The sequence below is a fragment of the Sarcophilus harrisii genome, chromosome 6, assembly GCF_902635505.1.
Source record: "Sarcophilus harrisii chromosome 6, mSarHar1.11, whole genome shotgun sequence".
Classification (NCBI taxonomy): Eukaryota; Metazoa; Chordata; class Mammalia; order Dasyuromorphia; family Dasyuridae; genus Sarcophilus; species Sarcophilus harrisii.
In genome coordinates, this window is record NC_045431.1 from 13347147 (window position 1) to 13363446 (window position 16300).

The 16300-nt window shown below is 36.1% G+C and overlaps 1 long non-coding RNA gene across 3 annotated transcripts in view; it reads left to right on the forward strand.

The window, feature by feature from the left end:
- Positions 1–7098: 7098 nt before the first annotated feature.
- The window catches only part of LOC116419857, a 61012-nt gene continuing 51810 nt past the window's right edge, over positions 7099–16300 (forward strand). Inside the window, exons 1-2 of one of the 3 annotated variants that reach the window (XR_004230182.1) lie at positions 7099–7188; positions 7320–7483. This is a non-coding gene — a long non-coding RNA (uncharacterized LOC116419857). Of the gene's footprint in view, positions 7484–16300 lie in introns of all 3 variants that reach the window. The other 2 variants (XR_004230181.1, XR_004230180.1) reach the window with 2 other exon arrangements.

A 16300-nucleotide genomic window follows, 5' to 3' on the forward strand; every position in this document is an offset into this window, starting at 1 on the left:
TTTTTTTAGATTATAGTCTTTTCATAAATTGGAAACCACTTTTTTTTTTCAAATCTTTAGCCTTAGAGACAAGTTACATACAATATACTGATAGTGACTGGACCTGTGATTTCAGTTTCCTTACCTTTGAGGTGAGGAAACTCTTACTAAAAAGACCTTCTCTGTGACTTATTTGTCACAAAGAGCTAGCTAGAGCATAGGAAGTTTCCCCAGCCCATCTTGGCAGAATGTGTCCAATATGGAATTCAAAGTCAGTTCTTTCTAGCTTCCAGACCAGTGTTATTTTCTTCATCATCATCACAAACATTTATATAGCTCTTGCTATGTGCCAGATACTATGATAAATAATTTACAATTATTACCTCTATCTGACTAAGCCATGTCGCATCTTGACAGCATATATTTTCTCCCCCCATATTTAGACTCCTAAGTCTCTGAATTTGCTGCAAAAGTCTGAGGAGGAAGCGCTGGCCAAGTCAAACAGGGTGAAAGTGTGGGAGTGACAGCTGTGCAGAAGAGATCACAGAATTCTCTCTCTATATGCAAAGGATGCTTATACTTTTTGATTTATACAAATACTTAACAATATTTCACATCTGCATCATAAATAGTATAACGTACTAATGCACCAAACACACAAATAGCAAGATTTGCATAAGTTTTATCATTATTGCATCAATATAAACTCTAATTTCAGCTTAGAATATGAATTTTCATTTCTCCCATAGAATAAGAATGACCTGTGTTTTATGGTGACACTAATAAGAACAGAATAAGAGCAGATGCTGGGATTCTGAGGATCAAAAGCCAAGTCCGGGAAGTCATGGAAATTGAAGGTCACATAGCAGGAGGTAGTAGAGCTGCAAAAATAATTTCGAAGACCAATTGACCCATGAGAAAATAAAGTGGATCTTAGCCAGAGCCAGAACACCTTTGTGAGGGAGGAGCTACGCCAAGGCTTTTTCCTCCTTGGGGCAAGAACTTTCTCTCTAATTACTCACTCCTTCCAGAAGGCGTTGTTTCCTTTCAAAGTGTTAAGGGCCTAACTCACCTAGCCAGTTACTACAGAGATAACTGATAACCTTAATCCTAAGGATACCAGCAGAGAAAATACCCTCCCTGTTCCCAGAAGCTGATGAAATCGATTTTGTGTGAGTGGATTTGTGTGTGTCTTTCTATGTTCTCTGTTTCTTCTCTCTTCTTTTATCCTTTACTAGCTCCTCCTCTTCTCTATCTTCTTCCTCCTCCTTTTCTCTTCTTCTTTCTTCTTCTTCTCCTCTTTCTCCTCCTCCTCTTCCTTCTTCTTCTTCTTCTCCCCCTCCTCCTTATCTTCCCCTTCTCCTCCTCCTTCTCTTCCTTTTCTTACTTTTATTCCTCCTCCTTCTCCTGCTACTTGTTCTCTTTCTCCTTGTTCTTGTTCTTCTCTTCCTCTTTATTCTCCTTTTCTTTCCTCTTTTCCTTTTCTTCCTCTCTTTCTCTCCCTCTCTGGAAGAACTGACCTCAAATCTGTCCTCCTGCACTTGCTAGCAAGTTACCCTGGCCAAGTCACTTAATTTCTAAATATCTTATTTTTTTTCAACTGTAAATCTGGGAAAATAGTAGCACCTACTTACCCGAGTTGTTTTGAGGATAAACATGAACTAATATTTATAATGCGCATTGCAAACCTTAAAGTACTACATACATGCCAGTCATTTTTATTATTAATTTAGCAACTGGTTTCTAGTCTTCTGTGCTCTGTTCAGCACCACTGGCTCTTGGACTTTACTGTTCACCTCTACAAAATTGGGAGAACCTCTCTTTACCTAGTCATTATAATCTTCTCCGGGCATAGACGCTCACAACTGATCTTTGATCTGGCAAATCCTCAGCCCCAAGGTCAAATCCTCCCCTCCCTTCCACCAAACATTTATTTTCTTTTCCACAAAACAAGAGCAGGAGACAACTAAAGAAGGTGGTGCCGGCCCCATCCATCTCTCATCCCCAAGCCCAATAACTTCTGAGTGCAGCGTCTTATTTGATTCTCACAATAATCCTGGATGCTAAGTGTTTTTAGCATTCTCCCTTTACAGATGAGGAAACTCATGCTCAGAGAGTTTAAATGACTTGCCTAGGTTTAAATAACTTGTAAGTTTCTGAGGCAGAAACAGAACTTTTTTTTCCTAGGCAGCCATATATTTTTAACCATTTTAAGGTAATTACCAATAAGACATCACAGATATCTCTGCCTGATTGCTGCTCATTTATTACATTTATACATTTATAAAATATCCTTTGTTCATCTCCCATTGACTATCGGTAATATCATATAACCATATAAAAGCCCAGTATGTAAAATGGGCCACAATTTCTGCAACCCTCAAAAAAAAAAAAAAACAGCCTTAAGAGATAGGGCTAAATACCCAAATTAGGTCTATGCAAAATAACTAAACAAGTAAATTCATCTTCAGCAGCTCATTATTCTCTTTCCCCAGGGCCCTCTTCTCCTGTTCAGTATTTCAACTTTAACAGGCTAGCACTATTATTTTGCCTCCTAACTCCCAACTCATTCTCTCTCTTCCCTCCCAAGACCACCTTGCTCCATTTCTCTTTTTCTAGTTACTCTAGACTGGAAGAATCAGAAGATGTTCTATGTGTCTGTGTGCAGCAAGAATAAACAGGCACTGATTTCTCTTCAATTCCTCGTAATTATGTTCTATCAATTGAGATTCAGGTCCAGACTGTCAGTATAAGAAAAATAAAATTGAATAAAAATAAAGCTAAAAAGAAGATCTTGAAATCAAAAGCAAAAACTTACTGTCCTCCCTTTCTCTCCATATCCTCCCCCCCGCCACCTTTTTTACCCTCCCCAAACCCTCAGCAGTAAGCAATAGCTTTTACTAGGCTTTTCTGGTATCACATGTGATAGAAGCTTTGGAAATGACACTCTCAGAAGAGAGAGAATGTGCTTTGGGCTCTTTTATGGGATATCTAACATTTTGGGAGCTCTAAGTAAATGTTAAACAACTTCATTGTTCCTGGCTCTTTGACTATTACCTATGCTTTCTTAGTATCTGGGGCTTCTCACCTAGAAATACTAACCCCCCATGCAGGGTACCTGCCTTTCTCTTTCAGCTTCTTTTAATGTACTGTCTTCCTCCATCAAGATATAATCTTCATGAAGGCAGGAAATACTTTGGTTTTTTTTGCTTTTATTTTTATATCCCCAGTGCTGAGCACAGTGTCTGGCACATAGCAAGAACTTGATAAGTTCTTCTTTTCTTCCTTCTTTCAGTTCTTCTTTTCTTCCTTCCTTCCTTCTTTCCTTCCTTGCTTCCTTCTTTGCTTCCTTCCTTCCTTTGTCCCTTCCTCCCATCCTTCCTTCCTTATTTCCTTTCTTTCTTCTTTTCTTCCTTATTTCTTTCCTTTCTTCTTTTCTTCCTTCCTTGCTTCCTGCTTTCCTTCCTTCCTTCCTTTCTTCCTTTCCTTCTTCCTTCCTCCCTTCATCCCTCCCTCCCTCCTTTCCTTCCTTCCCTCCTTCCTTCCTTCCTTCTTTCCTTCCTTCTTTTTATTCTTCTTCTTTCTCAGCAAAAATCCTGAGAAGCCAAAAGGAATGCTGTAGAATAGATTGATAAATGTATCAGGATATGTAGCCAGACCTATTAGACCTTGGTTCCTGGTTTCCAAAATGAGTGAGTCAAGGTCTGGGAGAGGAGCAAGTGGTTTAGGGCACTGCAAGGCAGTTGATGAGAAGGCTATAGAATAGATTATTGAAGAGACTAAAGCAAAGCCTGACTGAAGCTTTCCCCAAAGAACCTTTTGCGAGAAGCAACTGCCCATCTGGAGAGCTTGGCGTCAGGACCTCAGTTCCCCTAGGTAGAGTCTTGGTGCAGCCTCCTGAGCATCTGGCTGGGAAGCTGTGGAGGATGTGCTTAAAGAATGGAAACTGTCTGGATTGCATTTCCTTCTCACTTATGAATCATAAAGTCTCTGGATTTCTTCAAGGCACAGCTCAGGTATCACTTCCTACATTAGACCTTTCTAGGTTCCCTCAGTTATTGGTGCAGGATATCTCTCCAAAAATCACTTCCTTCATTTTTTTTCTATACTTTGTATTGAGTCATCCATATATCTGTTGTTTGTCCTTAATAAAACAGGATGGACCTTCCCTATTGGCAGTTGGATTTCCTTGTGGGGTAGAATGAGATGAAGCAGGGTTAATTTTGTGATTTATATCCTCTGGGCCTAGCAAAGTACCTGTTAACCTGAAGATCCTAAATAAATATTCATGTTGTTGTCAGATAACAGGGGAATGTGGTGGATGAGTCTTTTTGGCCACTTGAATTATTGAATTAGATTTCCACATAGTTGATGTGACCACTTGGCACATGTCTGAATGTGCCTCCAGCTTCCAGAATGGCCAATTCCCTTCCTTCCTGGAGTTGTAACCTGACTCCCTCTTTTTTTGAGACCAGATACCAGTAATTTGGGCTACTAAAGCTTCCTGAGATTATAAAACCCATTCTACTTCTCTAGGTACCATCTCAAAACCATATGAATAATTGGGAAAAGACCCTTCCACTATATATAACAAGTACATTTCCTAATATTCCTAGTCATATTTGTTTAAATAAAGGTTGAAATTAAATAAATTTCCCCAACATGAACGAGTGAGGAAATCAGCCTATGATGCACCTAGATTTTCAACCGTTTCCCTCCCAGGAAGTTCTATAGCTCTTTCCCCCCTGTATCTTTGGTTGTTTTGTTGTTGCCTTGATGGTTTGTTTTTCTACTTGTAAGTCTAGAAGCTTGTGAAATACTCCCTTGGGCATGACAGAGAGCATGAGATATGTGCATACTGGTGAGAGCATTGAAATCTTTGGTGAGCATAGGGAATGAAAGAGAAAACTGCTGGTATGGAATGATCTTCCAGAGTGAGAAAGCTACTGAGTTTTAATAGAGAAAAAAGTCCAAAGAATCAAAAATTGAGCCCAGAAAAGAATGAAGGAATGGATTTTCTCAAAATTGCACACTGGTGGTATGGTTCAAAGGGAGCACTTGAACTCCCCTCATCAATTGATTTTAAAGTCAGATCCCAATCTATTTATCTCATTCTGTCTTTCTAGATTTTATTTTTATTTGAATATTAATGAATGAACTTTTAATGTACAGAATTCCAAGTGATCATATTTTTATCATAAAATCATAGTGTTTGAAATGATGTATTTTTTAAACTAGAAAGGACTTTAGAGATTACTCAGCCTAATCCCCTTACAGATAAGAAAAGTAAGGCTCAGAGAGACCATAACTCTCCAAGGTTAAAAAGGTAGGCAGTGAATGACCCAGGCCTAGAACTTTGCCTTTGAAAAATAGTTTAATGCTTTCTCTACTACTTCCAAAATCGCCCCTCACTATCATTTAAAGATTATTTCCTTTGCCCCTGATCTCAGGGGACTGTTTCATTGAATGAAAGTAATCTTCCTGCCAAGTAACAAGAAAAGTATAGATTTTAAGAAGTAGAATTAAAGATATGAGGAAGTTAAATGGTAAAATTAGATGTGAAATTCCTCTTCTGCAACATAAAAATTTACAAAAATGAATATAGAGTGAATTTTACACTAAAATTATTTCTACGAGGCAACTTTCACATCAAAGTACCTTCAATGTTGCAAGTAAAATTGAGTTTGACCTTTAGTTAAAGATCAATTCAACAGGGTAACCAATTTGGATCGTTCCCATTGGAGATTACCTAAGAGTGGCTCACTGCATCTTGGCATGGTGAAATGGCTATTAAGAGCCATTGCTGCTATAATTCTTTTAGAAACAGATAGTTATGAGAGAGTCATATGATGGTTATTACTTTGTGATTTAGATATTATTTAATGAACAGTCAGAAATATCTATCAAGTCTAACTTGACAAAGAGAACAGAGAAGAATTCTAATTCAACTGAGATAATTTGGAAAAATACAGTAATTCCCGAAAATGGAGCCTGCAAAATTAGAAGAATAACATTTGATATCCGCATGCCTTTCACTTGAAATTCTAAAGGCACTTTTCAGACTTCTAGTTTGATCCCATCAAAAGAAGGGACTAAATTGCTCACCTTTTTCAAGGGCATCAAATACTAGAAGTTTAATTATAAATATTAAGGGACCCTTTGGTGATTGAATATAGTAGCAAACCGACTTATTACTCAGATTGAACTATCAAGGATTTATACTAGACTGTTCACTCATATTCAAAGAGATACACTTAAATTTTTTAAATTATATTTTAGTTTCCCCCAATGACATATAAAAATAATTTTAAAGATTTTTAAAAGTTTTGAGTTCCAAATTCTATTCCTCCCTCAGACAATGAGCAATCTGATATAGGCTATATATGTGTAATCATGTCAGACATTTCCATATTAGTCATTTTGTGGAAGAAAACTTGAACTAAAATGAGCAAGAAAGAAGGGAAGAAGGCAAGAGAAAGATATTGTGTTTCACTTTGTATTTAAATGTCATTAGTTCTTTCTCTAAAGTAGAAAGCATTTTCCATCATGTGCCCTTTGGAATTATCTTGAATCATTATATTACCTGAGGCATTGCCCTTTGCTCATTATACAAAATCGATGTTACTTTGTACAATGTTCTTCTGATTGTGCTGAATTCAATCTGTATCAGTTCATGTAAGTCTTTTCAGGATTTTTTAAAATCATCCTGTTTGTTATATTTTATAGCCCAATAATATTCAATTAAAATCATATGCCACAAATTGTTCAGCCATTTCCAATTGAGCAGTATCTCCTCAATTTCCAATTCTTTGTCAACACAGAAGGAGCTACTACTAATAATTTTTTGTAAAAATAGATTATCCCCCCTTAAAAAAAATATCTTTGAGATAGAGACCTGCTATTGCTAGACCAAAGAGTATGCATAGGTTTATAGCACTTTGGGCATTATACTACATTTTCAAAAAAGTGGTACCTGCCCTGTGGAGTTTATTTGTTGACTTGGAGAGTGTCCTCTGAGTGCTTCATACTCCTCCACTAGCATTTGTCTCATCATAATGGGTCCCTTGCCACTCTCAATGTGATTGAACTGCCTCAGCAGACCCCACTCCCTTCTGCATATTCACCCAAGAGTTCCCATTGCCATGGGTTCTCTCTTCTGGATATACTTTGTTCTTCTCCATCCTTCTTTAGAAAAACTTACTGAGTGTGGTAAGAGGGGGTTATTCGCCCTTATTCCAAGTATAATGCACTAGCAATTGAGCTATCCTTTGGCACGTCCATCCCAATCCACCTATTTTCTTTATCATGATTTAAATCTGTACTTTTTCATCTTGCCACAGATGGGGGAATTACTAGTTACAACTCTGGTGACTGTGTTTTCCCCAAATCCCAGGACTCCCTCAAAGGATTTGTCTATGATTTATAGACTGAGTTGAAGACTGATAATCTATTCAGTGGAAGATGCATCCACTGAGATGAAATCACAAGTCCTTAAAGCATTGAAGTAAGTGAATTTCATTTATATGAAAAGACTTATAAAGGTATAGATATTAAATCATTTTGAGTTAGATGTTTCCTCCAGTATAAAGGGCTGGTCTGATGCCATGTCATGGTGCAAAGAGGCCAATGAAAAAGGGGAAGCAATGGTTACACATTTTCGATAAAGGCAATTCATCAAATGGTTCAGAGAATAAGGATAGTGGATTTTTAGTTGAAGGGATCTTTAAGGGAATTTGTTCCAAAATCTTCATTTTACAGATATAGAAAGTAAAGCCCATGGAAGGGGAACCATTTACCACTGAGATAAAACCATTTGACATTAATTTTAATGAGTCCACTAATTCAGTACCTATTCTATGTCAGTCACTATGTTAGGCCTTAGGTATACACAGTAACAAACAAAGCAGTTATTATTCTCAAAGACTTTACATTCTATATGATATTAATTATAATTATAAGTAAGAACTCATAGAATCATTTCATCTGTTTATTTATTTTTAGCATTCGTTTTTAAAAATTTTGAGTACCAAATTCTCCCCTCCCCTTTTGCACCTTCCCCACTTTTTAAGAAAACAAGCAATATGATATTAAATATATATGTGATAACATGAAAAACATTTTTATAACATCCATATTATAAAAGAAAATTAAAAAAATAAAAATCAAGAAATAAAAAGTTTCTTTTAAAAAGTATGCTTCAGTCTTCACTCAGAGTTCATCAATTCTCTCTCCAGGGGTGGATGGTATTTTGATCATGGTTCCTTTGGAATTGTCTTGGATCATTATCTTGAGCAAAGTAGCTAAGTCTTTCATGGTTGATCAGCCTTACAATATGGCTATTGCTATATACAGTGATCTACTGGTTCTACTCACTTCCCTTTTCATAAATTTATATAAGACTTCCTAAGTTTTTCTGAAACCATCTTGCTTGTCAGTTTTTAGAACACAATAACATTCCCTCACAATCATAAAGGATGACTTGTTTAGCCATTCCCCAACTGATGGGCTGCTAAAAAGAACTGCTAGAAGTTAATTTTGAACATGTAAGTCCTTTTTGCTCCAAGGTAGGAGATATTGGTCACTGTCTATTTTCTTCCCAACTGATTTTCGATTTCCCCAGCCATTATTGCTAAATAATGATGTCTTGTCCCCAAAGCTTGAATCTTTGGATATATCAAACACTAGATTATTATGGTCATTCCCTACTGTGTGCAGTACCAATGTTGATTGTAGTTAATTTGCAACTTAGAGTCTTACAGATTTGCCTGGGACATTGAGTTTATCCAGGTCTCACAACTACTAGATGTCAGAGGCAAGATTTGAAACCAGGTCTTCCTATCTCTAAAGCTGAATATCTATTCACAACACCATGGACCGCACCTGAAGCACAGTAGATACTTAATAAATGTGTATATGGCACACAAAAAATAGATACCTTATTGAACTTTACAATGAAGTAGAAATTGATTATTTTGGTGCCAACGAAAGCCTTTGGGCATTTGTGATCCTGATGTCCATCATTGCTCTATGAGCTAAAGATATTTCTTTTTCAATAAGTCATAGACTTAGAACTATAATAGACCTTTAAAAGTCATCTAGTTTCACTGAGGAATTTAAATGACTTAGCTGAGATAGGATTTGAACTCAGATCCTCTGAATGCACATGCATTGCTCTTTTCATTGTACTATGACCTCACAGGGAAAAAAAAAAACAATTTAGCTAGTCAAACATAAAAATTTTAACTGAGCAGGGACAGAATGTGCATAAGGGAGGTGAGTACCACCTGGCACCTGTGATTCAGCTGTTCTCAGACAAGGGAATTCTCTAACACAATTGCTGTTATATTCATTCCCATTATGTTGTTCAATCCTCACAACTCTGTGGTAAATACAGAAGGTATTTTCACTCCTAATTTGTAGATAGAGAAAGCAAGGTTCAGAGGTTACAGATTTTGGAGGTCATATAACTAATTATTGGTAGAGGATGGGGCTTAAACAAATGGCTTCTGATTTCTGGACCAAAACCTTTCCAATGTGTCCACTCTGTCTTCCCTAGCTATGATTTTCTCAAGCTTAAAAGGGGAAAAAAGAGCTTATCATTCACTAAATAAACATGAACCTTAAGATTGGGGGGGGGGGGGTAGGAGGATGAAAGGAAGACTCAGAATTTCCTTTATTAATTAGCCCCAGGAAAAAATTATAGGGCCATTCATTGTATATATGCTTTCCAAAGTACAGAAAATGAAAGGGAGACAGAAAACCCCAAAGCAATTGGTTACATAGAAATGGTCCAAAAGTACATAATATTTGATAACACTTGATATCAAGGGATGCATTTTCAGAGCAGGCAAGGAGAATTAGAGGAGCTATTCCCATTCACAATAATAGGATTTGCACACCCAGTGCTAAAAGCATAACCTTAAGGAGGTGATTTTCTTTTCCCCTTTATTCCTGTGCATAACTCCCATTAATGTTAATATGCACCTATCAAGGGGAAATATACCCCTGAGCATCCCAAATAGACTCAACAATATATTTAATTTAGACGAGTAGTATAGTTACTGAATATTAAATCAATATCTATTGGTTATTAAAACATTTTATTCAGGCTTGACATTTATAGGTTTCTAGTGGCATTTTTCTTAATATATATTATTTGAAAATCTGAGTAAGTGAGCACACATTTTAGGAACTTGTCCTGAGAAGGACACTTAGTACCAAATGCTGTCTCTGGATAAGAGGATTTTATTTTCTGTCTAGTCCCATAATTTCATTGTGTAGTGATTCCCAATATGGAAACTCACTCCACATTCAAGATCACCTACGGGTCTTGGAGGGTTATCGGGGCACAGTATTTTAAACGACTTACCCATTTTTCAGACAGGGGATATATAATAAGACCAGGAATTGAATCCGGGTCTTCCTGACTCTAGTTGGCCCCCTATCCTTCATGCCTCTCAAGTTTAACCAAGTATGTAATTAGGGAATATTGGGCTCTTTTTATCTGGCTCGGTACATGATATTTTTACTTACCCAAATGGTGAACAATGGAAATTCACTAAATTCAAAGTTTATCATCATTATAGACTATTAAATATGAAAAGTCATCCAATCAGCTCCCTTTTTGGAAACATGACTCATCTATAACATCTCTGACCTACAGTTAGCCTGACTGATTAAATACATCTAGTGAAAAGGAAAAAAAAAAGAAAAAAGAAAAAAATTCACTATGAATTAATGCAGCCCACTCCATTTTAAGACAAATTGAATTATTAGGAAAGTTTTCCTCTTATAAGACAATATATGCCTCAATGGAATTTCTAGCCACTGATGGTCCTACTTCAACCTTAGAAGGCCAGGAAAAAAAAAATCTGTGTTGTCCCACATGACAAGCTTTCAATATTTAAAGACACCTATTATATCTCTTTTAAGTCTTCTCTTTTCCACATTGAATGACTACAGTTCTAACAAACAATCCTTGCCCAACATCCTTTTGCATTCTTTACCATGCTGATCACTCAGATCATGGGAGACATTTATCTTGTCAGTGAGAAGCAATCTGGTATGGTAGAAAGAACACTCTACTTGGATTTAGAAAACTTGGGTTTGAGACCAGCCTCTGACACTTAACCAACTGTGGGACTTAATAGACTTCATATATATATATATATATATATATATATATATATATATATACATATATATATATATGTATATATATACATACATGCATACATACACACATATAGTTTTATCGTATTCCAAAGGTTGCTAAGGAATGTTCTTTTATGACACATTTGGTTATTAAATATTGTAGTACTAATGACAAGTTTTTGCAAAAAGGTGAAGATAAATAAAAGACATACCATATTATTTGCCAAAGATGAAATGGTAAAGCAATTATATGAAGAACTTGATAAGTCCTTCCAAATGAAGTCAGCATACACTCTGATATTTAGTGCCTTGAATATAAAGATGGGAAAAGGTGAAGATAAAGAGAAATATATGGACAAATGTGGTTCAGGAGAAATATATACACCAAAAACCTCATAAATCGTGTAGAAACATCACACTTGTACATTATGAACATTTTTCTGATGGCCACCAAATGTCAAAACAAATAATGACATTGACTACCTTCTATCCAGCATTATGGTCACAGCCATTAATCCGGAGTCAGCAATCTATGCACATTCAAGTCAGAAGCTTGTAATTGTTAATAATAGAATTTATAATAAACAAAAAGAAAGAGTAATGATAAGAAAAATAAGTCACAGCAATGAAAAGTTTTCATCCTGAATTTTTTATGTAAGTTATTAAAAATAAAAAATAAGCAATGGACAACATAAACAACATTGACATTGACTCATGATTTATTCCAGAAGTTTAACAGATGTAAATTAAATACCACAATGAGGAGAACAAAAGAGATTGAAAAGCACCTTGGTTAGCAAACATTTGGCTTACTTGACATAACTGCCAAAGGCAACATTGGATTGGACTATAAAGTCATCTCTAAAATCTTACAAAGACTAATGGCTGCTCATCAACAATGTCCTCTCAAAAAGCAGAGAAAAGCAATGAAGGGTAAAACCAATTTAAAGAAAGCTTGGCAAGAGATCCAACTAAGCAAAGTCATCTCAAGGGCATTCAAGGATAACAATGGAAAGAGCACTACAAACAGAAGAAAAATGGAGAAGATTTACAAAACCACTTCAGCAAACTCTTTTTTCCAACAAAGACAATTGAAAACTATCACACTTGGATCCTGACATCTCAGTCCCTGAGGTGCCTTATAAGAAGGTAGAAATGGTATTAAAGTGAACTATGATTGGAAAAATATCTAGATAGGAACAAGTATACATGAAGAGAGGCAATATAACCGTGAGAACACTGGTAAACAATTAGGCTAGATATCTAAGGAAGGGCACGATACCAAAGGGCACAGAAACAAATCTTTGAACATATTAATATCAAAGAAAGATAATTGAGTTAATATCTATAAACCTATTCCTACTTTCTCTTCTAAAGAAAATCATGATCAGGGCCATCGGTGCACAAATTGAGGACATTCTTGATGAGGGCATTAGTAAGGAAATTGACCATATCTTTATTTTCTCACAATTAACTTAAAGATTTTTTAAAATCAAGGAATCCTATAAGCTTATTGATTATGAAAAATAAATTTATTGAGTAAAAATTTGCCACCTTACAGGCTCTTTTTGAGCAAAGGTTTTGCCATCTATATATAAAAATTATTCAGGATTCTTTGTAAGATATAAGACATAAATAGCTCTGCTCAATTACCCTCTGAAAATTTGCATCAGGCAAAGCAAATATATAGGTATATGTATGTGTGGAGAAAGAAAGAGAGAGGGAGAGAGGGAGAGAGAGAGAGAGAGAGAGAGAGAGAGAGAACAAGCAAATAATATGAATCAGATTATATATGTATATTTACAAAATATAATGATATTAATCAGACAATATGTGTGTATGTGTGTGTCTACAATAGATAAAATAGATGGAGAGATTGATAAAGATGTCTGTGTGTGAGTGTGTATGTGTAGTATATAGATATTTTATATATATATAAATATACAGTATGGAAGGTCATCTCAAAGTGAACTTATTAGTAGTGAGCTAAGAAGAGGAACCAGTGAAAGTATCCCACAGAAGATGAAATTTGAACTAAATCTTGAAGGAAACCAAGAAATCTAGAAGTCCAAAGTGAGGAAAGACAGCATTACAATCATAAAGAATTGGAGTTGTAATGTCATGTATGAAAAATATCAAAGAGGTTACATCAGTGGGATCTTAGAGTGTTTGGAAAGGAGGAAAGTATAAGAAGAATAAAAATATAGGGAAGTAACAGGTTGGGAAGAATTTTTAAAATTGTAAGATTTTTATACCTTACATCAGAGTAGTTAAATCAGAATATTAGGAAGTTACTGGCATTTATTGAGTTGGTTGGTGGGGAGATGACATAGTCAGAGTTGTACTTTAGGAAAATCAGTTTAGCAGAAAAGTGGAGGATGGATTTAAGAAAGCAAAACCTGACAAAAGGAAACAAGTTAGAAATCTGTTGCAATGATGAGGTGACAAGGGCCTTTACTAGAGTGATGATTTTGGTATTAGGGAAGTAGAAATATCAGGGGTGAAGAATTTTTTCAAGTAGGGTCTAAAATGGAAGCAAAGGGATAAATAGGTAGTAAATTAGATGAGTGAAAGAGTCTCAGTCTCTCTCTTTCTGTCTCTGTCTCTCTCTCTCTCTCTCTGTCTTTCTCTCTCTCTTAAATATTGAGGAGTCCTGGTTATATTTGTAAGAGCATGTGGAGGGGGGGAGTGGAAATTTAAGATGCATGAGAGAAGGGTTGACTGCTGGGACTACGTCCAAGAGAATTTAGGAGATGGGATCAAGAGAACAAGTAAAGGGATTAGTCATAGGAAAGAATCAGAATGCCTTTGGCTCTGAGACAGAAGAAAAAGAAGAGATAATAGAAACTGAAGTTTTGTGGAATGAAGGTGGAGAATGGAAGAAGGTGCCATCAAATGACCTTAGATGACTTTTGACTTTACTGAGGTCAATGTTATCCAATGAGAATGTTTCAACTACTCCTCTCTAACTCAAAATGTCTGGAGTTTTTGCCCCATCTCTAGTTTTTCCTGTTGTTTCAAAGGAAAAGTTGTTCCTTCCTTTCACTGAAATAAGCAGTACAATCTTTGTATGGAGTTTGAAGATTTGGAAGAAAAAAAATATTTGTAAAGTCACTGGGGGATGAGATAGGAAAACAATAAGATAAGAGTAAAAATATGGTCAAGCAGCAATAAGAACTTAACTGAAACAGTACACCATACAGTTTTAGAGGATGACTCGATGATTTCAGTTTCCACGGTAACAGCCCATCTGATACCCCAACTTCACATTTACTTGATTTCTTCAACTCCTATGACTTCTCTCACCATGCCATTCAACCGTCTACTAACACAACCACACAGGGCTGACTGTCTCTCAGAACTTAGGATCCTAGGTTAGGATCACTTTTCTCTCATTCTAAGACCTTCAACTGTTTCCCCTATGTAGCCACTTTATCTTTATTGTCTCTATTACCTCTGCTTCAATTCCTACTGAGTCTACTTTTCCTTCTTTATACCATCTCCTTGTCCTTATCTGTAACTTGCCCCTGGACTAAGATAGGTCCAGGGGAAAAAGTAAGGCTGGTGACTTTGCACGGCCCTGCCTCACTTAAATCCAATTTACTTCTATGTCACGACATCGCCTCCTTGATGTCACCGTATTTTCAAGAATAATGGACAAACAGCCACCACAAATCTCTCAATATCACCATATCCTTCCAATGCATTAATTCCTTTCTGACATTTTCCTCCCTTCCAAACTTAGAACACACAGTCAGAAATTTGAGTAATGACTTACCGGAACCCTTGAACTCTGTGCCCCTTCTCCTTCTGTTGGGCCTGCCTTTTTAACCTCCATATATGAATGGCATCTATCATTTAGTTTTTGCTCCTGTTCTCAAGCTCTCAAGGTTGCTGGGGAAAGTCATGAACATTTACTTTTTGGTTATCCAAACTCCATTAAGCCATCATTAGCCAGCCTTATATTCATCTCTGCTGGATCCCCATTGCATATCAAACTTGCCAAGTCTTCTCAAACCTATTTCTCTCTGTCCCTGAATCCCTATCTCTCCTGTAGCAGAGTATCTCTTTTGATTTTGTTGTGCAAATCGTTACCATCAATGCAGTGTTGCTCAGGTACTCTTTTCTCCCCTTCAAAATTTATCTACTTGTCCACCCTACATCTTTGGAGGAAGAAGCTCCCTTCCTTTTCCAAGCCTGATTCCCTAAAGACTGAGATTTTTTAAGCCCATTACTTCCCATATTTCTATTATTTGGCTCCAACAATTATTGACTAAAACAAAAGCCTTTTCAGTTTCTCCATTTTTGTTAACTTATTTCTGTCATATAGAAAATGCATGTATTCCTTTTGGTAACTAAAGTAGATTATACATTAAACAGAGAATACTAACAACCAAAAACTAGGAGGACCACTGTCAATAGGGACTGTGTCTTATTCATCTTTCCTTTCCTCGTGTGTGGAGTACAGTAGCTTCAATCCATTATGTGATCAATTTGTTATTCTCTCATTTTTCAGTAGTGCCTGACTCTTCATGACTTCACTTGGGATTTTCTTGGAAAAATACTGAAATGATTTCCTATTTTCTTCTTCAGCTCATTTTAAAGATGAAGAAACTGAGGCAAAAAGGGTTAAGTGACTTACCCATGTCATATAGCTAGTATCAGCCAGAGGCCAGATTTGAACTTAGGTTTTTCTGACTCCAGGTCCAATACTCTACTGCACTGCTTAGCTGCCCTCCCTGACCAAGAAATATGTTTTAATTGAACAGATTGTAAGGGACCTCTTCTAATGTTCACTGATAACATGTTTTCAATTCCCCATAGTTTACAAAGTACATAAGATGAGGGAAACAATCTTTGCTACTTCTCTTTACTTCCTTCCAAATATAGTATTATAATCACTGTTCCATTAAGCATAGCCAAAAAAAAAAAAAAAAAAAAGATAGTGGAGCTAGAAAATCTTTGTTTTAATTTTGATTGTTTGAACCTAATCTCCTTAAAAGTGTAGATTTCTTTTGACTTTTATATGTATGTTTTTGACATCTACCATATCACAGAGTAGTTGTTTACTATATAAAAAACAAAACTTGTTGATTATTTAATTGCTTTTGCCACCATCTTGAATATATCATGTATCTTTTCTTTTCTCTGAGCCTCAGTTTCCTGA